This window comes from Theropithecus gelada, chromosome 15 (assembly GCF_003255815.1).
Source record: "Theropithecus gelada isolate Dixy chromosome 15, Tgel_1.0, whole genome shotgun sequence".
NCBI classification, from domain to species: Eukaryota; Metazoa; Chordata; class Mammalia; order Primates; family Cercopithecidae; genus Theropithecus; species Theropithecus gelada.
In genome coordinates, this window is record NC_037683.1 from 102,603,090 (window position 1) to 102,630,622 (window position 27,533).

The 27,533-nt window shown below is 50.0% G+C and overlaps 1 protein-coding gene across 1 annotated transcript in view; it reads right to left on the bottom strand.

Annotated features, from left to right (window-relative positions):
• Positions 1–21,477, bottom strand: part of SEMA4D (semaphorin 4D) — a 132,520-nt gene extending 111,043 nt beyond the window's left edge. The window contains exon 1 of the mRNA XM_025358831.1: positions 21,420–21,477. The gene's annotated coding sequence lies outside the window, so the exon portion shown is untranslated. The remainder of the gene's footprint in view (positions 1–21,419) is intronic.
• Between the last annotated feature and the right edge of the window lie 6,056 nt (positions 21,478–27,533).

Here is a 27,533-nt window from a genome sequence, read left to right on the forward strand (position 1 = left end):
GACTCTGCCCTCCAGTCTGTGACTGTCGGCCCCTCCAATGGGGGTCCCTGCTGCGGAGGCCCCTGGTGTCCCACCCTGAAAAGTCCCAGAAAGCACTTCTGAGAGCAGCAGCCTGGTTTTAGAACCTGAGGAGGGTGCCCGGGGCTACAGGCAGGGTTTCACAGCTGCCCTGCTGGCACCATGTGGTCACCAGACTCTTCTTTCTCCCCAGCTCCGGGCCCACCTCGGAGGAGGCTCTCCTGGGGGAAAGGGTCGCGGTGCAGGATGAGAAAACGTGCAGAACCTGCAGCTGCAGGACAGACTAGCACAACGTGGAGGCCATCCTGGGCTGCCAGGAAAGACCTGGCTCTGTGAGAACCAGTGTCTCAGAGGCTGGGCAGGAAGCCCCAAGGGCCTGAAAGTGGGCGGGACTGAGACTCATGTCCCCACCCACCTGGGAGCCAGAAGGGGCCTGCTGGGTCCCCAGATTCTGGTGGTGTCACCTCTCTGAGCCTCAGCCAGCGAGAAACAGGGAACGGGACACACGCTGACCACCAGTCCCAGGAACAAACACCCACTCCTGCCAGCCCAACCACACTAGGACCGGTCCATGGGTCACAGCCTTGGCATGGGCTCAGCTCCCCACTCCCACAACATGGCCAGTGACCTGAGTCCTTCCTACCTCTGTGACCAGCTCCACTCTCTCACGTGTTCACCCATCAATCATTCATTCACTCCAACATTGCACCTGATGGAAAAGGAAGAGAAGAGCCACCTTTACCAGTCCTGGAGCTGGCGCTCCTCTGCATTCCCCTCCTGACCCATCAGGCAGCTCCCATCCAGTCCAGACCAAGCCTGCCCTGGACCACCAGGCTGTGTTTCTCCTGCCTCACTGTGACTGTTGACGGCAGAATTCACAGGATGGCACATAGGTCTGATAAGAGCACGCCAGGCACACAGGAGGCCAACGTCAGCAGGCTCACAGACAGCGGCAAACAATGATATGACCATGACTTGCACAAACATTGTTTTTCCCAGAAAAAGAAAATATCAGGGAGGCAGAGCTCCCAGGCTTTCTGCTGATAAATGCCTCTAGCATGTCCAAGCCATGTCACATTTTGACAGGAAAATGAAGTCGTTTTTGGAAGGAAGACAACAGGAATGGTCCTCAGAGGCACCTAAGGTATTACTGATGCTTAAATAGGGGGCCAGTGTGACCGGAATGAAGCAACCGTCCTAAGAAGCAGAAGGTTGGCTGAGGTGTGAGTGCAGCTTGCACAAGGCCATTAGAATGTGAGAAGTGCCAACCTTTGGCCACCTCATGCAGGCCTGGTGATCTCTGGGCAAGAATGACAAGCCCTGCCTGCTCTGGGGCAGGCTTCCAGAAGCAGAGCAACACCTTCGTACCATACACCTTGAGCAAGCTCACACACCTTACCTAGGGCCCACACTGGTTTAGAAAACACAGCCCACCACAGGGCCCACGCACTGGAGACACTGACCAGTGTGATGGCTGACGTCACAGGTCAACTTGGCTGGGCCGCAGTACCCAGATATCTGGCCAATCATTATTCTTGATACTTCTGTGGAGGCATTATTTTTTAATGAGATCAACATTTAAAGCAGAGGCTTTGAGTAAAGCAAATGACCCTCTGTAATGAGGGTGGGCCTTGTCCAATCAGTTGAAGGCAGGAATAGCAGAGGCTTCTCATCCAAGGAGAAGAGCAGAAAGTTCTGCCTCCAGACAGCCTTCCAACAAGCTGCAACTCTTCTCTGGGTCTCCAGCCTGCTGTATATTGTAGACTTGTGGCATCGCCACAGTCGGGTGAGGTAATTCCTTGTAATGCCTACACATGCGCACACACACACACACACACACACACACACGCGTGCGCACATACCCATTAGTTTCATTTCTCTGGAGGACCCTGACTGACACAATCAATCAGGGACATGGCAAGGGTATCATGCCAGGCTCCAGAGATGCCCCCAACCCCCACTTTGGAGCAGAACCTAACTGTGGAAGGAAGCTCCCATGACCACATGGCACCAACAAAAAGTCATGTCTGTGAAGGGTCTGGGCACATACACAGTATCTAGCTGGGACACTGGGCTGACCTGTCCAGGGATAGGAAAGCCAACATATCTGACCCTAGAGAAACACAGCACACCACCGTACTACCATGTCGAATTCTCCCCAGGCCATTTCACTTTAGACAAGCTGGAGGCATGCAGGAGAGTGCGGTGAGTTTTATCTTTTGGCTAAAAATACAACTAAGACTTCCATAAAATAAGTTCAGTAAGCCTCCTAATGACAAGACTCCTAAATCCAAGAAACTCTCCCAGAAGGCAGACCTCCAGCGTGCTGTGCACTGCTATTCTGGAACCCATGGGCACACACGTGCAGGCAGGCACTCACACACACACGCATACATGCACAAGGTACATGCACGTACACACACACATGCACACAAATGCCCACACACATTCACACACATACATGCATACACCCCCCCCACACACACATGGCCTACTACAAACACTGCCAATTTCTTTTTCTGGGCTCCACCATTCACAGGGGCCATCACATATCCTGCTAACCAATGCCTTGACAGGAGTAATGCACATCAAAGAAAACCGTCAAGGGTGTGACCAACGGGAGAGACTTCCACTGAAGGCCCCAGGGACACACGGCACACACAAGGGCACACATGGCTTCGCAGCACACTGCAGAACATACACATGTATGACACAGTGGTGAGCGAATAAAACAAAGTGCATACCTCTGCGTGGCATGACCGCGGCTTTGGGGAAACGCCCCCTGCATGGTTGTGTGTGTGTACTTATGCATGCACGCATGTGTATGCATCTGAGAATCGCGGAGAAAAAAACTCAGAAAGGCAGGTTGTTAATGGCGTTTACCCAGCACAATGAAAGCGTTCACTCCTTGCTTTCTGTCTTCGTTTTCTGAGCAATAAAAATGCCATTAAAATAATGGAAAAGTTAGTCAGCACATCTTACTTCCTGTTCACACTAAATATCCAACAAGTATTCTTGTAGAAACACTCCTTAAAAGCAAAGGTCCCACCGACAGAGAGAAAAACTTGCATAAAAAAGATAGAAGGCACCTTTCCTGTTTCCCCTCTGAGTCAACATGAAGTTATTTTACAAAGCAGAGAGTTTCCACTGTACTCTTATTTCTATAGCTTCCCACAAAGGCTAAAAGCAGCCGTGGTTTCCATTTTCCTGCTGATAAAGCCCTGCTGAAATATATCCTGGAGAAGGTGAAAGCCTGCCAGCCCCATCCCCGCCCACCAGGGCCACCAGCCCAGCCCGCACAGTATTTCAATTGCCTTCTTGTGTGCTGTAACAGGTTGAAGAGATGCGATCTTGTTTGCAAAAAGGGTCTTTCTAGATGTCAGTAAGAATCTCGGGATGAGATCTCCCTGGGTTATCTGAGTGGGCCCTAAATCCAGGGACAAGCGTCCTTATAGATACACTCAGAGGAAAAGACAGACGCAGACACCATGTGATGTTGGAGCAGAGACTGGAGCAATGTGTCACAAGCCAAGGGACACAGGGGCCACACAAGAGGGAAGAGGCAGGTTGGAGGCCCCCCTAGCACCTCAGAGGAGCGTGGCCCTGCTGAGACCTTGATTTTTACTTCTGACCTCCAGAACTGGGAGGATAAATTTCTGTTGTTGGAAACCACCCAGTGTGTGGTACTTCTTATGGCAGCTACAAGAGATTCATCCCTGTGTCCCCTGTGCTCCTATGAAAAGGGATTGTTCCCTTCATGGTTCATTTACAGGGGAAGCAAGAAAGCCCCCAATAGACAGACTACGAAAATGTGTGGGATGAGATGAAATGAATCATCCTCACTGCACCCTTGTTAGGGGTCTTCCCCTTGTTCACACTCCACTCTCCCACCCAAAACCTGAGTCCTCGGCCCCCTCATCCCCCACCCCACCCCAAGGCCCTTCCTTCCCCCTCCTTGGGCAGCCACCGCTTTTGTTCCCGTCACTGCTGCTGTGTTGCATGTTACCCTGAACTCAGCAGCCTGTAACATGTTACTACACTCTCAATTCTGTGGGTGAGGAGCCTCAGCGGGTCCCAGCCTCAGTCAGCTCATCTCTGCTCCAATGTCCAAGGACACTAAAGCTGACATACCTAATTACCAAGGGCTACAGTCCTTGGAAGGCCTGTCCCCTCACTTACCAGGGTCCTAAGTGGAAGGGACTGAATACCAGGGCTGCCCACTGGAGTTCCCATGGCTGCCCGTGGAGCTTGGGCTTCCTCACAGCATGGCTACCACAGGGCCAACTCCTTCCTTGGCATCACAGGGCTCCCAGAGCCAGCATCCTGGTGAACAACGGGGAAGCCACATTGGTGGTCACTCAGCCTCATACCCACCACATTCCACCAATCAAGGCAGTCAGGAGGTAACCCAGATCCACGGCAAGGGGACAGACACCCTACATCTCAGTGACAGCAATGGCGAGATTTGCCACCATGTTTTAAAAACAACTACAGCTTTTTGCCCAGCTCAGCCACCAGCTGTTTCCAATTTGCTCTGAATTCTAACTCAGTGTTTGTGACTTCAACACTTCAGCCCCATCCTTGTTGGACAGCCTCACCCTCAAGATCCCCTCAAGGCCCCTGTATCTCCTATTGGTACATCCACACACCCTTCTCCTGCTAAAAGTAACACATCCTGTCCATTCTCCTCCAACCCCCAACCTCTCACTGCCATCCCAGAACCTGGGACACACTAGGCAGGCACTGCACGCTCTCCGAGGGGTAGATGGCAGCAGATTAAGTGGACCGTGTGCAGCCAGAGACAGAAACTGTGAAGCTGAGAAACACCATGTTAGGAATGACAGGGACGTGCCCACCTGGCCTGGGTGAGCAGGTGGCGGTGGGGCGGGATGCACAGAGGGCACAGCTGGAGAGACCCCCAAGGGTCCAGCGAGGGAGGCAAGGCCTATCAGCAAGCAGCAGGAGATGGTTCAGGGGCCCCTTCTCAGAGGAGAGGGTTCAGAGCAGGGCTGGAAACAGGGTGCCATGTGGGAAGTCTGAAACAAAATTAAACCACAGGTGCCAGCACAGAGACAAGACCTGCCCCAGGAAGTGGAGCCATAAGAACTGGAGGGCCCCTGGTGTCCTGAAAGGAGAATAAAAAGCTAAAACACAGCCTGTGCACAAGGACATTCAAAGTTTCATTCCTAACAGCCTCAAACTGGAAGCCGAGCGGGCAGCACAGACACCCGTGGCAGATATAAATGTGCCTAAATTGTGGCAGACACACACAGGAATATGAGGTGGCAAGGCAAGAGAAGAAGACCCTGGGTGAGCTCAAGCCAAATGTCACAGACGGATGCTGAGTGACACACACGAGGATGTGCTGCAGAATCCAAGGCACACAAGAGTTAAGCCAGCCAAGATTAACCTGTGCTGTGATCAGCTGGGGAGTGGTGAGCAGGAGGGCCCAGGGCCCCTGTGCTCTGCTCCTCTTCCTGGGCATCGCACGGCTGGCTCCATTTGTGAAGATTCAGGGGCTGCACAATGAAGCTAGGTGTGCTTCACAGTAAATTCTGCAAATATCCCACTGCAGAAGGAAGGAGGAGATGGAAAGATGAAAACAGCAAACCGGGCAAGAAGGTTTCGCCGCTGCTGCTTCCTGTTGATGACCTTCCCTTGACTCCAAGAGGGGAAAGGAGGCAGGGAGAGGGGTCACCGCCCAGACGGCTGAGGGGATCCACTGCAAAGCAGTGGGCCATGGGGCCGACCCAGCTGCTCCAAGAAGGCAGCGAAGCCAGTTGAGGACCAACCAGCTCACACCGGTCACAGCACTTGCAACGTCCACCATCCACTGGCTGGCTGTGTCCTGCTGTCCTCCTGGGACACATCCTCAGAGAAGGTGCACCAGCAAGGCCAGCAAGCACGCCACACCTGGGTCACTCTGATGACCACGAGGCCACAGTCTCAGACCATGGAATCTGCTCTTCCTTATCAGCTCTGATTAGACAAGCACTTGGAAGGGTCACAACGCAAAGAACAGCATGGGCCACACTTGTTAGATTTACACAGGCATCAGCAACAGCTCTGATCCTCAGGGAAGCCTCGCAGACCCAGCAGCGGAAGCCCCGCAAAGCTCAGGATAACTGCACTGTAGCAAATATCTCCTGTGCAGCAGAAGCCGTGCTCTGCCTCCTCCAGCAGCGAGGAGAGAGCCCCCAGCCCAGCAGTTTGGGGAGGGTGACACCAGCAGCAACTGACTCCCGGCCTGACACAATTCATGAATAAGGCTGTGCTTGGCAAAGTGTTTTTCCGTCTTTAGTAACTACAACACAAGTGCTGGAAAAGGCTTCAGAGTAGTCCTGACACAAAACGTCTCAGTGGAAGTCTCCGGATGACACCACCACTTACTTAGAGAATGCCACTGTGGCCTGAGCATGGTCTCCTCACTGAGAAAAGAGAAAGGGGAGAGAGCGTGTCTGTGTTCTCAGGGCTCCTTCATTTCCACCGCGAGACGTCTGTGCTAAGCCATCTACCCCTTCTGCAGCCCTAAATGTGCTCATTATTAAATGACACTCTCTTCCAGTTGAAATAAAACCTGTGCCCGCTGGCTGGAGTCACAGAGCGGTTACCTGTAAATAAATGGAGTCTGTATCTCCCCAAAGGCTTGTTTCCAGGTCCTGCAGCGACTGGTGTCTATTTTAAAAATCGCCTTCTCACCACCTCTCTGGTCTTGCCAAGCTGGCAGAAGCCAAGCCCTGCTCCAACTGTGCTCTTGTGGAAGGAACTGGAACATGAGGATGGCAGGTCCCTGCACGGAGAGACCTCAGCCCCACAGAACATCCAGGACGTAGCCGCTGCTTACAGGCGAGACCAAGGGAGCTGGGCAGCTTCACAGGATTCCACATTTGAAACCCAAGCCACTGCCCTCAGCATTCAAAGACAAGCCAGATATCCAATTCTGCCTGCTCAAGAGCTTTGCTTTGACCCAGTTTTCCTGCCCTGTTGTTCTCGGGCTAGCGGTCCAACACCAGCCCTAAGGCTGTAAGGCATGCCCAGCCCCAGAAATGTGGGGATTAGCCTCACTGAGAGGAAAATCAAGCAGTACAGGAGTACACGGTCAAAGTCAGCCCACGTGAGAAATAAGATAATAATACATAGTGTACACATATTGACTTCATGCTAAAATTTTCACATTTCCATGCAGTCACACATAGGGCCAGATGTCACATGGGGGTCAGTATTTCTCAATCTGGGGGTTGCAAACACATTTTTTCAACAAATACAATCAAATAAAAATAGCAGGGGGTGTCATAGATAGTTAAGGGTGGCTGTTGTGAGCAAAACTTTTAGTGGTATGTGTGTATCTGTGTGCTCTGTGTATGTGTGTGCGTGTGTGTGCGTGTGTTTGTGTGTGTGCTGCCTCACAATATAAAACGCATGTGGGTCACTGTCAGTGTCTGAAGCCAGCCAGGCATGAGACACCCACACAGCCAGGCTTCCTGACAGTCAGGAAGCTTTTGTATTGTAATAAAAAATGTTTTAGCAATATGGTCCATGCACTGAAACCTCTCTGAGGCTTGGTTTCAAACATGACACTGAAGTCCACGTGCATCTCCATTCAAACAGGGGCAAGAAGGGCTATTACAGGAGTCATCTCATTTAATAGTCCTACAGTCCCCCAACAACCATTGAGGGACAACCCCAGTAAGGAAGGGGGTAGGTCCCACTGAGGCCACGCACAAGGTAGCAGGCACAGAAGGACTTCCAGGCTCCCCCAGGAACTGGAGCCTTGAAGAGGATGCTGCGGTCACCCCGCCCTGCACGCCCACCCACAGCTGCGCTGTGTCTGGGAGAGGCAAGCAAGGGGCCGGCTGGCTTCACTGCCTGTGTGCCCTCTAGGAGCGGAGCAAGCTGCAAAACACCCACCTGTTCTGGGAACAAAGCACACATGGCCAGTCTAGGAAAAGTGTGCAAGGCTCTCAAGACTCCGATGCATATGGGGTGCGTGTGTGCTGTATGTGCTGTGGCACGTGCAGCATATGACTGTGTGGTGTTACGTGTGGGGTTTGATGTGTGGTGTGTGTGGTATGCATGCGTACAGTGTGTGTTGTGTGTGTTTTTTTTTTGTGTGTGTGGCATGGTATGTGTACGTACCACGTGGTGGGTGTATGTAGTGTGTGTGGTGTGTATGGACTGGGTGTGTGGGGTGGGGAGGTACATGTATGGTGTGTGTATATATGGGGGGTATGTGTGTAATATTTGGTATGGGGTGCTCATGGTGTGATGTGTGGTGTATGTATGCAGTGTATATGTAGTGTGTGTGTGGTGTGGTGTGTGTAGGTAGTGTGGTGTGTGTGTGTGGTACGTGATGTGGTGTACGGATAGATGTGTTGTATGTTTTGTGTGTGTGGTGTGGCAGGTATGTGTGAAGTGTGTGGTGTGGGGGGTATGTGGTATGGTGTGTGGATGTATTGTGTGGTGGGTGTGTGTGTAATGTGTGTATACTGGGTATGTGTGGTGTGGGGGGTATGTGTGTAGTGTGTGGAATGGGGTGTGTGGTGTGATATGTATGTGTGTGTTGTTTGGTGTGTGTGTACTGGGTGTGTGGTGGGGGGATATGTGTGTAGTATGTTGTGTATGTATGTGTGTGTGTTCTAGAGCTACATTTTTCAACCTTTTCCTTTGTATTTCTCTTTGTGATTTCCATAACAAGTATTGTTGCAGAAAATCAGAAAAATGCAGACAAGCACCAAGGAGAAAACAGAAGGCACATCATCAACTAAACATCTGAGTTGCATTTTGGACAGTCTAGTGTTTTCTAGGCAGTTACAAGTCCTTGCCGTGCATGTTGGTTCACGAACTGTTCTTAGTACATGATGTATTATGCTGACTTTTCATCCCATTAGGCATATTTTACACTAGATTTTTAAAGAGTGACCAATGTGACTATGGCACCTCCTGCTTATTTCACTGTCAGTAGCTGCCCAGGTTATATCTGGATTTTCTATTTATAAACACTGAGAAATACCCTTTTCAATAAATGCTTCTTAACATTCATGATTCTTTAAATAAACTAAATGTCTAGTTCATTCAGACTCCAATGGCCAAAGGGCACACGCGCCTTTAAAGTCTTTAAAACACTAACCAGGCCGGGCGCAGTGGCTCACGTCTGTAATCCTAGCACTTTGGAAGGCCAAGACGGGTGGATCACCTGAGGTCGGGAGTTCGAGACCAGCCTGACCAACATGGAGAAACCCCATCTGTACTAAAAATACAAAATTAGCCAGGCATGGCGGCGCATGCCTGTAGTCCCAGCTACTCGGGAGGCTGAGGCAGGAGAATCACTTGAACCTGGGAAGGAGAGGTTGCAGTGAGCTGAGATCATGCCATTGCACTCCAGCCTGGGCAACAACAGTGAAACTCCATCTCCAAACAAAAAAAAAAAAAGCCACTAACCAACTGCCACCTCCTGGTGCTTGCATTCGATGCTGGACCTCAGTACAGAGCACCGAATCACAACTCCTGGCTTCACGACTTCTTGGCTGAGCAGCTTCAAGAATAACATTCTTATTCTCTCTGTTCTCACCTATAAACGAGAGGGAAGAACTGACCCAGTCTTACAGGACTGTGGTCAGAATTCCATGAGACGGACAGAAAGCGTTTGGCATATCATTTATAACAAGGTCACCATGAACATCATCTAGCATTCTTGTCCCATAACTTCTTCCCCTTGTCTCCAATCTTTGTCTTTCCAATTCATCACTCCGAAATGCCAGAGTTACTCCTGAGACACAGATCTGATCGCTTTATTTACTGCTCAAATACCTGCACAATTATGCTGAGTGAAAGAAGCCAGACTCAAAGGCTACAAACTGTATAATTCCTTCTATATGAAATTCTGGAAAAGCCTAGAGGGATGGAAAACAGGTCAGTGGTTGCTAGGTCTGGGGAAAGGAAACTGACTACAAAGGGGCACAAGAGAGAATTTTTGGAGTTATGAAAATTTTCCATACCTTGATTTGGTGATGGTTATATTTACCGAAACCACATGCATTAACCAAAACTCACAGAATGATACATTTAACAGGAAAGATTTCACTGTATATAAAATTATAGCTCAATAAATCACACAAATAACCAGAACTGACTCAAACAGAAACAGAAAATCTTCATAGTCCTATGTTAAGGAATTGAACTCATAATTAAAAGCTTCTCCATAAAGAAAACCCCAGACAGGCTGGGCACAGTAGCTCACACCTGCAAGCTCAGCACTTTGAAAGGCCAAAGCAGGAAGATGGCTTGAGGTCAGGAGTTCGAGGCCAGCCTGGGAATCATAGTGAGACCCTGTCTCTGCCGAAATTCAGAAAAATTAGCCAGGCATAGTGGTGCATGCTTGTAGTCCCAGCTAATCTGGAGGTTGAGGCAGGAGGATTGTTTGAGCCCAGGAAGTCCAGGCTGCAGTGAGCTATGATTGAGCTATGATTGTACCACTGCACTCCAGCCTGGACAACATAGTAAGACTTGTCTCCAGAAAGAGAAGGGGAGGGGAGGGGAGGGGACAGGCCAAGCCCAATCCTACAAAGACTATTCAAAAATAGTAAGAAGAACCACTTCCCAAATCACTGTGTGGGGCAAACTTTACTTTGATACCAAAACCAAAGATAGTACCAGAAAAGAAAATGATATCCCTCGTGATATAGCCACAAATATCCTTAATACAATTGCGCAAATCAAATCCAGCAATATATAAAAAGGATACATCATGACCAAGTGGGATTTGTGCCACAAATGCAAGAATAATTTAACATTCAAAAGTTAACCACTGTAATTCACCATATTTACAAACAACAAATGAAAAACCACATGATCATCTCAACAGATACAGAAAAAGTATATGTGGAAATTCAACACCTACTCATGATAAAAGCTCTCAACAAATTAAAAAACTTCCACCGCCTGGTAAAAGGCACTTCATATCTTTACCTAACATCATACTTAACAACAACAACAAAAAAAAAAAACTTGAAATTCTCCCTTCCTAAGATTGGGAACAGGCAAGAATGTCCACTTTTACCACTTACATAATTAATCATTGTGCTGAAGGTCCTAGAAGTGAAAGAAAAGAAGAAAAAGAAGCAAAAGGCATTCTAACTGGAAAGAAAGAAACTTGTCTTTATTCATAATCATCAGAATTATCTATATGAAAGATCTTGAGGGACTACGAAAAACGCTACTTAAATAGCTACTTAGCAAAGTTCACAGGATAAACAAAAAATATTAAAAAATCAATTGTATTTCTATATACCGCAATTAACAACTGGAAAATAAAATTTTTAAAATCCACGTATAATAATAAGAAATACCTATGAGTAAATCTGATAAAACATGTGCAAGACCTGTACACTCAAAACTATAAAACACAGCTAAAAGAAATTAAGGAAGATGAAAATAGAGGGAGATTCCATGCTCACTGGTCAAGAGACCAAATACTGTTAGAATGTTTTTTCCCAAATTGATCTAAGGAGTTAATAAAATTCTAGCCAAAATCCAAGCAGGTTTGCTGTAGAAACTGACAAACTGATCTTAAGTATATAAGAAAATGCAAGGGATCTAGAATCGACACTACAATTCTGAAAATGAAGTCAAATTGTCACACTACCTGACTTCAGGAGTTACTACAGAGACAGTGTGGTACTGGGACCGATGAGGAACAAGCATAATGGAACAGAACAGAATCCAGAAACAAAGGCACACAGATATGGTCAATTACTTTACAAACATGGTACCAACATAATTCACTGGAGAAAGAATAGGCTTGTTGTTGTTTTTTATTTTAAAACAAATAGTGTGAGAACAATTGGATGTCCACATGTAAAACAAGGAACCTCACTCCTTAGCTCTTTCCATTAAAAATTAACCCTAAATGAATCATAGATCTTTGGTGTTTTTGTTTGTGTGTGTGTGTGTGTGTGTGTGTGTGTGTTTGAGATGGAGTCTCACTCTGTCGCCCAGGCTGGAGTGCAGTGGCGCGATCTTGGCTCACTGCAAGCTCCGCCTCCCGGGTTTATGCCATTCTCCTGCCTCAGCCTCCCGAGTAGCTGGGACTACAGGCACCCACCACCACACCTGGCTAATTTTTCGTGTTTTTTTGTATTTTTAGTAGAGATGGGGTTTCAGCGTGTTAGCCAGGACGGTCTCAATCTCCTGACTTCGTGATCCACCCGCCTCAGCCTCCCAAAGTGCTAGGATTACAGGCGTGAGCCACCGCGCCTGGCCAGGTCTTTTTTTTTTTTTTGAGAATAGTCTCGCTCTGTCACTCAGGCTGGAGTGCGGTGGCGTGATCTCGGCTCACTGCAAATTCCACCTCCCAGGTTCAAGTAATTCTACTGCCTCAGGCTCCCGAGTAGCTGGGATTACAGATGTGCGCCACAACACCGGCTAATTTTTGTATTTTTTAGTAGAGACGGGGTTTCACCATGTTGGCCAGGCTGGTCTCAAACTCCTGACCTCAGGTGATCCACTCGCCTCGGCCTCCCAAAGTGTTGGGATTACAGGCGTGAGCCACCACACCCAACAGAAATGGATCTCAGATCTAAACATAAAAGTTACAATTACCATATTTTTGGAAGAGAACATAGAAAATCTTTATCACTATGGGTTAGACAAAGATTTCTTAAATAGGGCACAAAAAGCACAAACCATTAAAACAACTTAAAACCAAAAAGTCTGCCCATTGAAAGATATAACTAATAAAAAGGCAAACCACAGATTGAGAGAAAATATTTGCAATACAAGTATCTGACAAAGGCTTTGAGTCGAGAATATGTAAAGAACACTTACAACTCACACACAAGAAGACAACCAATTAAAAAGTGATCAAAGGATCTGAACAGACACTTCACAAAAGAATATACACAAATAGCTAATAAGCACATGAAAAGATGCTCAACTAAAACTGCACGGATACAGCACTACCACATTTCCACTAGAATAGCTACAATTAAAAAGACTGACAACAGCAAGTGTTGGCACGGATGTAAACCAACTGCAACCCTCATACGTTAGCAGTGGGAACGTAAAATGATACAACCACTTTGGAAAGCAGTTTGCCAGATTTTCAATCAAGTTAAACATCTACTTACCATGAAACCCTGTAATTCCACCTATGGGTAATTACGCAGGAGAAATAAAAACATATGTCCACGCTAAGATTTGCCCACGAATGCTCACAGCATTTCTTATATCATTTTTTATTGTGGTAAAATACTCGTAAGATAAAATTTACCATTGTAAAGCGTATAATCCAGTGGCATTTAGTACATTCGCAATGTTACGTAACCATCACCACTATCTAGTTCCAGGACCTCAAAAGGAACCCCAATGCATATTAAGTGTCCACTTCCTATTTCCCCACCTCCCAGCCCCTGGCAATCGCTAATGTGTTTTCCGTCTGGAAAGATCTGCCCATTCTGAACATTTCATATCAATGGAATAATACAATATGCAGCTACTAATCTGTGCCTGGCTACCTTCAATTAGAATAATGTTTTTGAGGTTAATTCACATTGTAGCAGTACCAGTGCTTCATTCCTTTTTATGGCTGAATCACGGGCCATGTATGAATATACCACATTTAGCTTACCCATTCATCCACTGCTGGACATTCGGGTTTCCGTTCTTTGGTTACTGGAATAGTGCCACTATGAACAGCCACATACAAGTTTTTGTGTGAGTCCCTGCTTTTAGTTCCTTTAGGTACACACCTAGGAGCAGGAGTGCTAGGTCATATGGTAATTCTGTATTTAACTTTTTGAGGAATCTCCAAACTTTTTTCCAAAACAGCTACACCATTTTACATTTTTATCCGGAGTGTATGAGGGTTGTAATTTCTCCATAACTTCACCTACGCTTGTTATTTCCCTCCCCACTTTTTTTTTTTTAATTAAATCTAGTAGGGTGTGAGGTGGTATCTCACTGTGGCTTTGATTCACATTTCCCTAACAACTAATGATGTTAAGCACCTTCTCACATGTTTATTGGCCGTTTGTATATATCACCTGTGCTGACACATTTACCCATGTTTTAACTGGCTGTCTTTGTTGTTGAGCTGTAGCTCGCAGCACTTTGATTCACAATAACCCAGAAGAGGAAACAATTCAAATGTCCACCAACTATTCAGCAATAAAAAGATATGAAGTGCTGGTATGCACAGCAACATGTAAGAATCTCAAAAACATTATGCAGAGTGAAAGGAGCTAGACACAAAGAGTATGCAGATGGTCCCCCATTTACAATGGTTTCATTTATGATTTTTCGACTTTACAATGGTGTGAAAGACATTCGAATCCAGTAGAAATGGTACTGCAAGTATCCACACAACCATTCCGCTTTTCACTGTCAGTGCAGCATTCAATAGATTATATTCAACACTTTATTATAAAAAAGGCTTTGTGTTAGATGACTCTACCCAACCGTAGGCTAATAGAAGTGCTCTGTGCACACTGAAGGTGGGCTAGCCTAAGGTACGCTGTTGGGTGGGTCAGGTGTATCAAACACATTTTTGACTTAGGATATCTTCAACTTAATGATGGGTTTATGATTAGGATGTAATCCCATCACAAGTCTAGGAACAACTGTCAAATATATGCTCCCACTTTGAAAGTACTGAAGAAATAAATCCAATCTATAATAATCTAATCTATGCAGATCTGTAATTGCTGGGAAGAGAGGGCTGAGTGAAAAGAGGCAACAGGGGAATTTAGGGGGATTCTTAGGGCCATATAGTCTCTGTGGCAACTGCTCACCTCTGCTGCAATAGCAAAAAAGCAGCCATAGACGATTCTGAAATAAATTGGCTCAGCGCCCTTGACCTGCAGGCCTAAGCTTACCAAATCCTGGTCTATATCCTGATTACGGTGTCAGTCACATTGCCAAATACATGTGTCAAAACTCAGTTAACTGTGCATCTGAAGTGAATATGTTTTGTCATAATTCATGTTAATAAAACTGAGTAAGACAACATTGCCTCTAGTGGGACTCCATGTGGAAAGCACCCCGAGTCTAAGGTGCATCCAACCTGGGGACCACTACTTTCTCCCCACAGGCCTGTCCCACCCACTCCCAAGTGCAGGCCTTCGTCTTAGGGCAGCAGTTCAAAAGCCTCTGGGGAGCCTGTTAAAACAGACGGCTGAGGCTGGCCACTGTGGCTCACGCCTGTAATCCCAGCACTTTGGGAGGCCGAGGAGGGTGGATCACCTGAGCTCAGGAGATCGAGCCATCCTGGCCAACATGGTGAAACGCCGTCTCTACTAAAATACAAAAAATTAGCCGGGGGTGGTGGTGTGTGCCTGTAGTCCCAGCTACTCAGTAGGCTGAGGCAGGGGAATGGCTTGAACCCAGGAGGCAGAGGTTGCAGTGAGCCGAGATCACACCACTGCACTCTAGCCTGGCGACAGAGCAAGACTCTGTCTCAAAAACCAAAAACAAAAAAAAAACAGATGGCCGGTCCCACCCCACAGTTCCAGATGCAAGGGAGACTCTGCACTTCCCAGGGGTGCAGTGCTGCTGGTGCAGGGACCACTCTCAGGGAAGCACTCTCCCATTCCTCCAGCGCTCAGTCCACGTGGAACTGAGAGTCCGTGTTGCGGGCAAAATGCAGGCCATCCCTGCTGGGCCTGGAGACAATGCCAGCACTCACTAAGGTGATGAGGAAAATGCTCACAGTCCACCAGTGACGGGACAGCCCCATGCATCTGTGGGCCCCGGGCCAAGAGGAGGCACGACACACACCAAGAGTCAACAGCAGCTCGTGGAGACCCTCCACGGACGGGGCAGCCCCAGACAGCCTCTGTCCCTCCTGCCCACCTCACAGCTTCCTCCTGCTCTGCTCCATCCTTCCCTTCAGGATGCAAACCTTCCAAGCGGGCCTCCCTCAGCCCTATCTGCCCATGATCCCTCTCTACTTCCCCACTCCCCTTCACGGCAGCAAAATTCTTGAAAAAGCTAAGGGCCCTGCTGTCCCAAATTCCCCTCCTTCCTTCTCTCAAGAAACTCACCCCATACTTCAGCCCATCATCCCAGACCATGTGGATAAACCCCAGGTTGTCCTTGGTTCTCACCTTCATGGCCTCCACTGTCACCCTCCCTCTCTCGCAAGCTGCATGTGGCCTCCAGGACGCCCTCGGACCCCTCTGGTTTTCCCCTACCTTGCTGGCCACACCTTCTTGGTTTCTTGTCCCAGGCTCAGTCCTTGGACCTCTTCTCCATCTACCTTGACTCCCTAGTGGTCTCATCCAAACTCCGTTTCAAAATGTCATCTCTATAGCTATAATATATTGCCAAGATTAGGGTCCCAGTTCAGAGCACTCCCCCAAACTCCAGACCCCTTCCTCCACCTTCCTCCTCCCCACCTCCACTGGGACACTTCAGTAGGGCTCCCACCTGTACTTTCTTGAGAGCCACATCATCCCTCTGAATCCTCACAACTGCTCCCCTACAGACCCGAGCCTCAGAGCGATGGCAACTCTACCCTTCCAACACCCCATCCAAGACTCCTGGGCCATCCTGGACCCCTCTCTTGCTGCAACAGCCCTCATGGGATCCATCACAGTCCTATTGGCTCCGTCTTCGCAGAACACCTGGAATCAGCCTGCCTCCCACCTGAGGAGGCCGCCCAAGCTCCTGCAAGGCCGGCCCCTCACTGCCCTCCTGCCATTGCTCATGTGTGCCTAAGTGTCCCCTCACCACTCCTCACCTCCCCTACATCTAGGGCTCAGCAGGGCACAGGGCCACCTGATTTTAAATCACAACCACCCTCTCAACAAACCACTGGCCCCTCAAGCGGCTGGACCTGGAACTATCTATCTCCCCTCTCATTAGCCTCCCATCTCCCTCCACTTGACCATATCCCCCGGCACCCCCAGCCATCACTGACATTCAATACATGTTTTCTGGGGAAGCAGTGAAACTTCATCACATGGACAAGTGCAAGAGTTGGGAGGGCCCTGAAAGGTAAGCAGTTTCTTCACGTCGAGAACCCAAGACACAGGAGCGTCACCCACCAGGGCCCAAAGGGGCCAGCACTGTGACCCGCCCAGATGGCTCAGCTCCTCGTGGGCCCTCAGAAGGAGGGGGCTATACAGGAAAAGAGTGATCCAGATGGGGGAAAAGAACGTACATCCACCCACTGGGTGGTTCTGTGCAGGCGTGAAGGCAGGCGGCTCCTGGAAGCACAACAATGAATGTGTGCCAAGACCCTCAGCCCTCAAAGATGGCCCAGGGCTCAGAGCCCCGCCACAGCTCTGCTGCAGCACCCGGCTGTGCCCTCACAGCACATGGGACACACCAGTCAGGAGCAACAACAAACAAAAGCTCCCAAACTCACAGTGAGAACCAAGTGGGCCAACTGCAGGCCTAACGGGAAATTTTCTGTCCTTCCAAACAAAATCAAAACACACACACAAATCAGAGGGCCCAGCAAACACCCAAATTCTACATCAAGGCAAATTAGGTTCTGGCTGCTCAAGCAACTCTAATTTCTTGCAACAGATCAGGAAAACACAAAAACTGTTACAATTCTAAGCAATTTCTACTTTTTACTTTGTAGACTTCCATGCAGCATCACCACTTACATTTCTGCTATAGCTTTAGGTTACTTAACATATTCTCTACTAAATGGAAAGAGAAAACAAAGGCATCACGGAAAATGCTGGAACAAGCCCCAGGTCCAGGTTAGCCAGCCGGCAATGGGGACCCCCCTGGCACAGGCTCCAGACCAGACTCGGCCTTCATTTCTGTACCGAGTGTAAGGATGACCCTTCTGTGGCTGGACTGTACTATGATTTAATTGTCAGGGTCTTCATCTCGTCTCCCCTAATGCTGATAGTAGCGTATTGATTTCTATCTTTCATAGCCCACAAAGCACATATTCAGAGGGTCAATAACTATTGATTCATTGATTGCCTCATGGAAGCCAATGTATCTGTTATTAAGATGTGTAGAAACATGAACTTCCACAAATTAACTTCTATTTAAAATGCCGGAGGAAAGTATATGACCTAATGAAGACCACTTTTTAAAAATTCATTTTGTAATTATAAAAATAATTCTTTGTAACAGAAACAAACCACACATAAGTACAAAAAGAAGACAAAGTACAGGTTCCCTCTTCCTCTTCCCTCTCCTCCCCCAACACACACTCACTCACATTCACATACGCTCCACCCTTTGCTAACTGTGAAGTGCTGCTTCCACTTGGGGCTGTGTCCCTAGAGCCTGGGGCAGTGCCTGGCACCAGGCCACACACACCCCATAATGATCTGCTGAATGCCAGGTGTGTGTCCTTCCAGATGGGCTTCCGTGCTGAGTGCCTGCACTTGTGCATGGAGAGGGTACATTCTCTATACTCTACACTAAGGAGTGACGTTTCTACTTAATATATTGGCACATCTTTTAAAGTAAACCTTTGAATGATGCCATCATGAAGTAAAGAATCCAATGGCATGTTTTACAGGGAGGAATTGAAGATCTCCGATTATTATTAATTTTTTATGATGGAGAAATTTCAAAGTGCACGGAAGTAGCCAGAACAGAACCAAGAACCCAGGCACTCTCATCCAGACCCCAAACTGTCCACTCAGACCATCTTGCCCCTCCTCATCCCCGCTGCTTCCCCACCTCACACTAATCTGAAGCAGATCCCAAACACCATTTCATCTATGAACACCCAGTATCTATCGCTAAAGGATGAAGATTATTCTAACATAACCACAATGCAGTGACTAAGGAATTCCTTAAAATCATCATTCACTCCACAAACGTCCATGAGACACATCAATAGCCTAATTTTCGAAGGAGTGATTCTTGGATCAAATGCCGATCCAAGTGACAGCTCTGGATCAGGCTTTGATCGAAGCCAGAAATCCTGGGATGCCACTTAGACGTGACCCAGGGCAGGGACGCAGTCATTGCTTTCATGGGCAGCTTCTGGACCAAATAACAGGACCCTGCCTACCCCCCACTGAGGCTTGCACAGGTGCTGTGGGAAGGTGGCTGTGAGGTTCTGCACCCTCAGACTGTTGTTGATGCCCCAGGGGTAGCAGCAAGGCAGTGGAAAGCTGGGGCCCCTGCTGCGACACCCCCAGGTAAAGGCAAATTCGCTCAGGGAGGGTCACAGAAGCTGGAAAGTGAGCCACAAGCAGCAAAGCAATTTGCTTATCCTAAGGATCACCTTAATTAGCGTGCCGAAAACACCACCCGGCTTCCAGGGAAGGCCCTGGCACACCCTCTCCACCTGACTGAATCAGCAGCTATCTCCTCCTAATAAATCTCTGCTTTCCCATGTCATCTCCCAACAGCAAAGTCCCCAGCAAACCTCTCCCTGTCGTGTGCAGGGGAGCCTGCTCCTCCCTTGCTCTACAAGCTCAGCTCTTGAGTGACACCCTGAGACGTCCAGGACAGCCCCGGACCCTGAATGGCAATAGTGATGGGGATGAAGATGCAATAGGCATGGCTGAGGAGCTGCACCTGCCAAGCCCAGGGCGGACCCTGGCCCAGGGAAGAGAGGACCCATCCCAGGTGCCTCTGCCACCTCCCTTCTCACCTTCCAGTCTTCTTCCTGGAATTGTCCAAGTTCAAAGAAGAAATAACTGCCCTGGTTGGGAACAGCAGGCAGCAGCCTTTCTCTCAGCAACTAAGCTCAATAGTCAGCCCATGGCACGTTTATTCCTATATTTCCACATGGCAAGTTTCACCCCCATGGGTCCTAGCTCCAACCCCAGAGCTCTGGCTCCAGGGGATTAGGAGGAGAATCTGCAACCAACCTCCTGGACCCGCCCATCCCTCTCTCCCCACCAGAAATGGAACCAAGAGAGGCAGAAGCCTGAACAGGCTCAATCCAGAAGCACAGACGATAGAGAAAATCATTGATCTTTGCAATGCATTATTGATTTTGCTGTTGTGCTGGCAGCCGCGGATGTTCCCTCTCTCCTCAGTCAAAGCCGGCCATTAGCGCGCACTCCCAAGCTTTGGCCTGGACGCACCCGCTTGGTGTGGGAAAAGTGGCTCTAGATAACACCTGCCTCCAGTGGTCCACATGGAAAGGACTGTCCACAAGTGGATGATGTCACCAAGGACATCTCCCTGGCCCCAGACCCACTGGACAGCTAGTGCAACATGGTCGCTGGTCTTGCACTCCAAATGCTGAGTGCCCAGGACCCCCGGCTCTCAGAGAGGGTCTGTGCAAGGCTGCATTTTCAGCAGACTCTGGGTGTGCTTGTCAGGAGCCGGGCCCCCTCCCATGGAGTGCCTCCCTTGTGCTGTGCTACAAGACCCTGGGCTAGCACGGCAGCTGGGGCTCGGCTTCCCCACGGTGGCCTTTGCCCGTCTGCACTCTGACATACAGCCACTGAGCTCCTCCATCCACCAACTCCTGAGCAGCCCACCCTCCTGGGACCCCAGGGCTGCTCCTGGCACCAGTGATGTGTTTTTATTTTTGTTTGAGTTGCTGAGTGTACCATGTACACTTTTCTCAGTCTGAAGGTCTGGCCTTCTGGGGGGACAGTCTTTGCCCACAGAAACAGGCCAGTGCATCCCTCATCCTCCCACCCCAGCCTCCCTGGAGGGTATGCTGAGCCCGCCTGCTTTCTTCTTCTGGCTGACAACTACCAAGACATGATATACACAGACACCAACTGTCAAAACGACAATCAGGGCATTATCATCTCTACCAGAATCCTGCCCCTGCACTGGCCAGAGCTGCCTGTTTCTGGGACACAGTAAACATTACCAAATAACCTCGCCTGGGCAGCCAGCAGGCAGGCCCCAGGCCTAGGACACGTATGAGGTGACAGGCCACTGGTGTCAGTTCACCCCCAGGAAAGGAAACTTCCGTTCAGTGGCGCCTGGTGGATTTGAAAAGACTCAGAGCAGCAGGGTGAGATGCTTGGCCCCAGGCCCCACGTCCAGCTTGGCCTTCGGGGGCCTGGCCACCCACGAGCCTGGGATGTGCTCAACACAGAGTGAGGTTTTCCAAACAAAAGCAAAGCAACTTCATGTGGCAAACGTTCCGGAAAGCAGGACACAGCCCTCAATACCAGGCCTCTTTTGACGCAAACTGCCCACCTACAGACTCCCATTCACCCACGCCCGCACCTATCCCCCAAAATACGAAGCCAGATAAATAAAGAGGACAACCACGAGCTCAATTCTCCTTTACATGTTTTTACTGGCATAACCCCAGTAGAGCCAGCCCCTTGCAGCTCACCAGGCGGCTGCAACAGGTGCAGCCCAAGCTAAGGCTTGTGGTTCTCCTGGGTTGTTCTACAATAATGCAGCCAAAACCCTAAAGGAAACCGAGGCCTGCAGCTGCAGCACTCACCGCCAAGGCGGCGACCTGACCACTGCGGCCCAACCTGCCCCACCTGTCTGAGTGCGCGGCGCCGGGTCCAGTGCACAGGGGCCGCGGCCTCCGCAACCAAAATAGAAGCCCGCGGGGGCCCGGCCGGAGCCCGGGCTGGCCGGAGCGAGGCCTGACCTGGCGGGGCCAGACCGGGCGGGCCGGGGCGCGACGGGGCCTGACCGAGCGCGCCGCCCCCTCCCTGGCCGGGGTCTGCAGCGCGCCCCCGCTCCCCCGCGCCCAGGGGAGCCACCTGCGCGCAGGGACTGGGGAGCCAACCGGGAAGGGGAGAAGGCCGGGAAGGGATCGCAGAGGGGTTCAGGGGGTCGGAGGGGTTCAGGGAGGGGTCCGGGTAGGTGTCTCCGGGAGGCGTCCCGGGAGGGGCCCCAGGGGGATCCAGGAAGGAGTCCAGGGGTCCGGGGGATTTTAGAAGGGGGCTCCTGCAGGGGTTTGAGGAGGGCCCCGAGGGTCCGGGGAGGAGCCTAGAGGTGTGGAGCAGGGGCTCCGCGGAGGGTCCAGGCCGCCCCCAGCGCACCTGCCCAGCCTCGCGCGCCCTCCCTCCCGCGCCAGCCCAGCCGCTTACCTGGAGCGCGCCTCCTGCTCTCGGCGGCTCCCAGCCGGGTGAGTTCGGGCGCCAGGAATGGCGGCGGCGGCGGCGGGAGGCGGCCGGGCCAGGGAAGGGGCGGCGGGGAGGCCCGGCGGCGGCGACTGGGATGCTGCGGCGCGCTAGGGCGCGGAGGCCGGCGCCGGGACGGAGGGCGCGGGGCGGGCGCGCAGGCCCCTCCTCCGCTCCCCCTCCCTTCCCGCCTCCTCCCCTTTCCCTTCCCCTCCCCCTTCTTCTCGTCCCTCCCCTGGCCCCGCCCCTTTCTTCCTCCTCCCTCCTCCTCGCCCCTGTTCACCTCCCTCCTTCCCCTCCCCCAACCTCTCTTTTCCTCTCTTCTCTTTTTCCTCGTCTTTCTTCACCTTCGTAACACTCTTCCACCTCTCTCCCCTTCTTCCCACTTTTGCTATCCACTCCTTCCTCCTCACCTCCCATCTCTCTTGCCTCCCCGCCAGGCCCAGAGGGTTATCCCTCAGCCCTGGCTTGGTCTGTGCTGAGTCAAGCACCCTCCCAGAACCAAGAGGTGCCCTGTCACCCTCTTCCTCACCAGCTGTTAATAGACAAGCTTGCCCCTTCTGCGGTCCTGGATGAACCCCACCCTTTCCAGGCCTCCCCCAAATCCCCCAGGTTTTTTTCACCCCCAGACCCTGAGCCAGCTCTTCTGAGAACCTGACCTGCAGTGTGGGTGTGGCACGTGGCACCCAGAACACTTGGCTGCTGACTTTGGGCAAGAATATTTCACACCAGACTGCTCCCATTCCCCAGGAGGAGGGGCTGGCACCACCTGGAGTCTTGGTTTCCCTGAACCCCCATGCTAGCCTTTTGCTAAACGTTCGTTCTCCACTCTAGATGGCAAATGGTCCTCCTGTGAGGTTGCTGGTGAGGCGTGTTTGTGACTAGCCCATGGGTTTGGGGATCTGGGGGCCCTCAGAGATGGTGCTCCTCCATCCAGACCTCCTTCCTCTGCCCCCAGGAGAGGTGACAGGGCTGGCACAGTGACTGGCCAGGCCGGCAGGCCTATTGCGGAACACAGTCCTGAGAAGGGGACTCCGTTCCTAATGGAACCGGCTAGGATTTCCCCTAAATGTGAGGGGTTGGGGAGCCCCTTTCCAGGCAGGTGATACCTCCCTGGACTACAGACTGCTGTTGAGGGCCAGGGGTCGTGAAGCTGTTTTCCTGCTGAGCACTGCTCTGAGAGCCAGAGTTTACAAATGAAGCCCGTCCCAGGCCCAACAGTCACAGAGTTAAAGACCCAACAGTCACAGAGTTCCCTTCAGGGGCCTCCTGTGGTTCCTGTGGTTCAGTGCCGGAGCTCTGACAACAGGGCTTGGGCCCAGCAAAGACTAAGACGGCAAAGCTGGTGTCAAGCAGGGTGGGGTGCAGCATGCACCCCCTCCTCCCTCTACCACGTGGCAGCCACCACCCTCCGCTGAAGAGTCAGGGCCTGGAATCTGATAGACTCCGTTGACTCACAGCTCTGCAGTTTCCAAGGTAACCTCAGGCCTCAGCCCTCTGTACCCCACAACGGTCAGTGTGGTCATCCTGGAGGGTTTGGGGAGCACGGAGAGAGAATGGCAGGTAAAGCCCACTGCACTGTGTGCTCAGGTTCAGTGCTGGTGACTATTACAGGAAAAAACTAGAGGAGAAGTCTTTTCCAAGCTCTTTTCCAATTGTATGGGTCCACGAATCCATGTTCCATATCCCATTTGGATGGAAACATAACGGAAATGGATTAGGACAGAACTGGTTTAACAGCATTCTATGCCCAAGGAGGGATGCACGCTTAGGATCTACACATGCAAGCATTGCACAGATCAGGGGGTGGGGGACTCTGTTTTATTCCTCACTAGTCAGACACACCTAGAATACCGTGCCCTTGCCTGGTGTCTAAGGCAGCCAGCAGTATCCCATGGGAGGGGAGTTGACGCACTGGGAGTCTTCAGCCTAGAAAATCAATGTGTGGAGTGCAAGACAGCAGAACCCCAATATTTGCAAAACTGTCCAGGGAAGAAGGATTACTCTGTGGTGTGATGAAGGGCAGAATGAGGACAGATGGGTGGAAATTAGATGAGAAAGTGGATTTCTGCCCATTGTGGGCCCTTTCTGACAGACCTCACTGCGGAGGAGCCGGCTGCCCCCACAGGAGCGTGCCCTTCAGGGCCAGCGTCTAGACAGGCCTGGGGCCACCTTGGGAACACACTGCAGGGAGGGGACCGGCAGCAGAGGGGTGTACTTCTCAGCAACTGCTGAATCCTCTCCTGGCTTTTAGACCCACATGCTCAGAATCTGATAGAGGGCAGCCCAGGGCAAAGAAGAGACTTTGCATGGCTGTCCTGGGACCCACATTTCTGGCTTCATGACCTTCCAGAATCCTGTCCTCTCTAGCCTGTTTCCTAATGCATACAGAAGGACGTGAGAGAATTCAATAAAAACTCCGAAAAGCTTTCTACAATGCCCAGGCGGCAAAAGCAAGGGCTTCTTTGCACAGTGCTTATATAAAATTACCCTCAAACATGTTTATTGCATTCATGAAGGAGACAGGACTCTTGGTTGTAAGTGACAGAACTTCAGCTCGTACTATTGGCTCACTTGCATCTAAAGATGCTCCGGGTACCATTAGAACCGGGACTTGGATGCCATTATGAGGTCTTCCTCTTCCCTCCTCTCTGACCCTCTTCCCTGTTCCCTTCTCTCAGCATGATTGCCCATGTCTCCCAAAGTGACCACGCTTGCCTTTTTGTTCTTGTTTTACACTTTGTCATGGAACATTTCAAACATAGACATAAAAGTAGCAGGCCAGGCGCGGTGGCTCACGCCTGTAATCCCAGCACTTTGGGAGGCCGAGGCAGGCGGATCACCTGAGGTCAGGAGTTCGAGACCAGCCTCGCCAACATGGCAAAACCCCGTTTCTACTAAAAATACAAAAATTAGCTGGGCGTGGTGGCACACACCTGTAATCCCAGCTACTCAGGAGGCTGAGGCAGGAGAATCACTTGAACCCAGGAGGCAGAGGTTGCAGTGAGCCAAGATCATACCACTGCACTCCAGCTTGGGCGACAAAGCAAAACTCAGTCTCAAAAAATAAAAATAAAAGTAGCTAAATGAACTCCAATCTTGCCTTACCTCTGACCCCCTTACTTTCCCCCTCCAATATTAATTTAAACCATATCACAGATCATATTAACCAATGTATTTTCTAGTTTCCCCAGAAATGCTGAGTGTTTGGATACTGAGACCATGCTTTGGAAAGTTTCTCTGCATTTCTCAGCCAGAATGTTGACACCATCTATATGCAGATGAGCATGGTAACTGGATTGATAATAGTTAAGTCCCATATGAGAAAAAAACTCAAGTATGGTAGCACAAATAATACTCAGCTTCCAACACGGCCCAGGTGGATATAAGGAGAGAGGCTCCGCTGCTTCCACTTTGCAGTGCAGGAGGGAACAGACACGTACTGGGCTGGGAGCCGTTTCCAGATTGCCCAGTGCGAAGCCTTACGCAGTGAAGGAAGTGTCTTCAGAAAGAGCCGGCCTGACACCTCTCACCTGTGGTGGCAGGTGGAGTGTCCAGGCTAAGCTTAGAGAGAGAGTCAGCACAGCAAGTGGAGGAACGGGGTCCTCTGAGGGGCTGTGAAAGATTGGGTCTGGGGCCTGCCAGAAAAGTCTGGGGAGATGTCCTTTGAATGTGACCACACTCTGCAGAGACATGGGTGAGCCACACCTCCACTGTTACCATGCAGTGGCTGCTGAGACCATGCTGTGACTCCTACTCCTATCTCTGTCCCTCCCCCCACCCCAGAAAAGGCTGGTGAGAGTGTGGCCTTCCTGGCCAGCCTCTCCAAAATAAAGAGTCCGCACCGGTCTCTGTCAGGCACCCTGATTGTTAGAACAGGTTAATGAAAGAAGCCGAAAGGGATTTTGAAGGCTCTGAGACCCCTAGGCTCCTCCAGCACCCTCCTATGTCTTTATTACCACTGTGACCCCCACAGGACCCACAGAGCTCTTTTTGTTAAAGCCACACTTGGAAATGTGGGGTCACATCGGCAGAAGCATAGAAATGAAGGCCATGCTGAGAGGCTGTCATTGCTCTGTGCTTCTGCACCGTGTTCAGCTGTCAAACCACTGAGTGCTAGATAAATCTGGTGAAAGGGTGTAATCCACCCTTGGTGCATACACTCATGGCAGCACTTCCCACATCACTGAACATGCAGCATAGGTTACTAAGCCATCCTTCATCATACTGGGGAGTGTATAGGACGCTAGTGTGCGCCCCAGCTAACTATAGATCTAATCAATGCTGGTGTCTGCCAGATGAACTTGCCCCAGCAATGCCTTTCTGACCTTTACAGTGACTACTGTCACCAAATGCCAGACCACGGACCTCCCCGCATCCCTGGCTGGATGGCAGACACCCACTTATGTGTCAAGGCTCCGCCCAGCATCATTTCCTCCTACACAAACCCACACACCCTGGGCAGAGCTAATATCCCCCACCCTGCACTGCAGCTATAATGTCACCTTACACATCCCTTCCATGGTGCCTGCACCAGCTTCCATTGTAATTGTTTGTTGATAGTCTTCTTTCTTCTCCGGTCTACATTTTGAACTTACACAGAGTGGTGAAGTCTATAGAACTTCTTTCAGAGTAATGTGTTTAAATGCGTAAAGTCAAGTACAGGATTCAAAAGGAAACGAATTATACCAAAATACAGCTACCAAAATACTTTAAAATGTGATCTACTTGCTTCTTTTTTAATAACATGCTCTAGCAGCAGATCTGATTGCTGTAGTTTCCAAGTCATGATAAGTCAGCCGATATTTTAAGGTCTGTGACAAGCATGGTGTGATGTGAGAATCGCTGTGATTTCTGCTGGGGAGAAGTCCACACATACTGCTGATGTGGCTGTGTTTGTTGCCTGCATGTACACCCAAAGGAAATGCTTCCTTTCAGTTAGAGGTTAGTAGGGAAAAAAAAGTAATTCTTTTCTTATCATCCGTTCCATCTGGGTGGACCCTTCAAAGTTGATCAGACTAAGAATTACTATTTTAAAGGAAAGATGCTTGTATCTCCAGCATCTTGCATAGTGCTTTATAAAATTGCCATCAAACATGTTTATGGTATTGATGAAGGAGACAGGACTCTTGGTTGTAAATGACAGAAATTCAGCTCATACTATTGGCTCACTTGCATCTAAAGGTGCTCCAGGTACAGTTAGATCCAGGGACTCGGATGCCATTATTAAATCTCTCTCTTCCCTCATCTTTCTGACTCTTTCCTTCTTTCTCTCTGATTGGCCCTAGCTCTGTTTGGGTGTTGGTTTTATCCTCTCCTGTCACAAGGCTCCTGGCCACCAAACTCTAAAATGATGACAAAGACTCTTTCTCTTTATGTTGCAAATCTCATGGAAGGACTTTGATTGGTTCTGTTGGCTCTCATGTCAATCCCATTTACCCAGTATTCCAGACAAGGATGAGAAACCACAACCAGTCAGCCCTGGGCCACATGCATATGCCTGCAGCAGATACAGTTCACAGT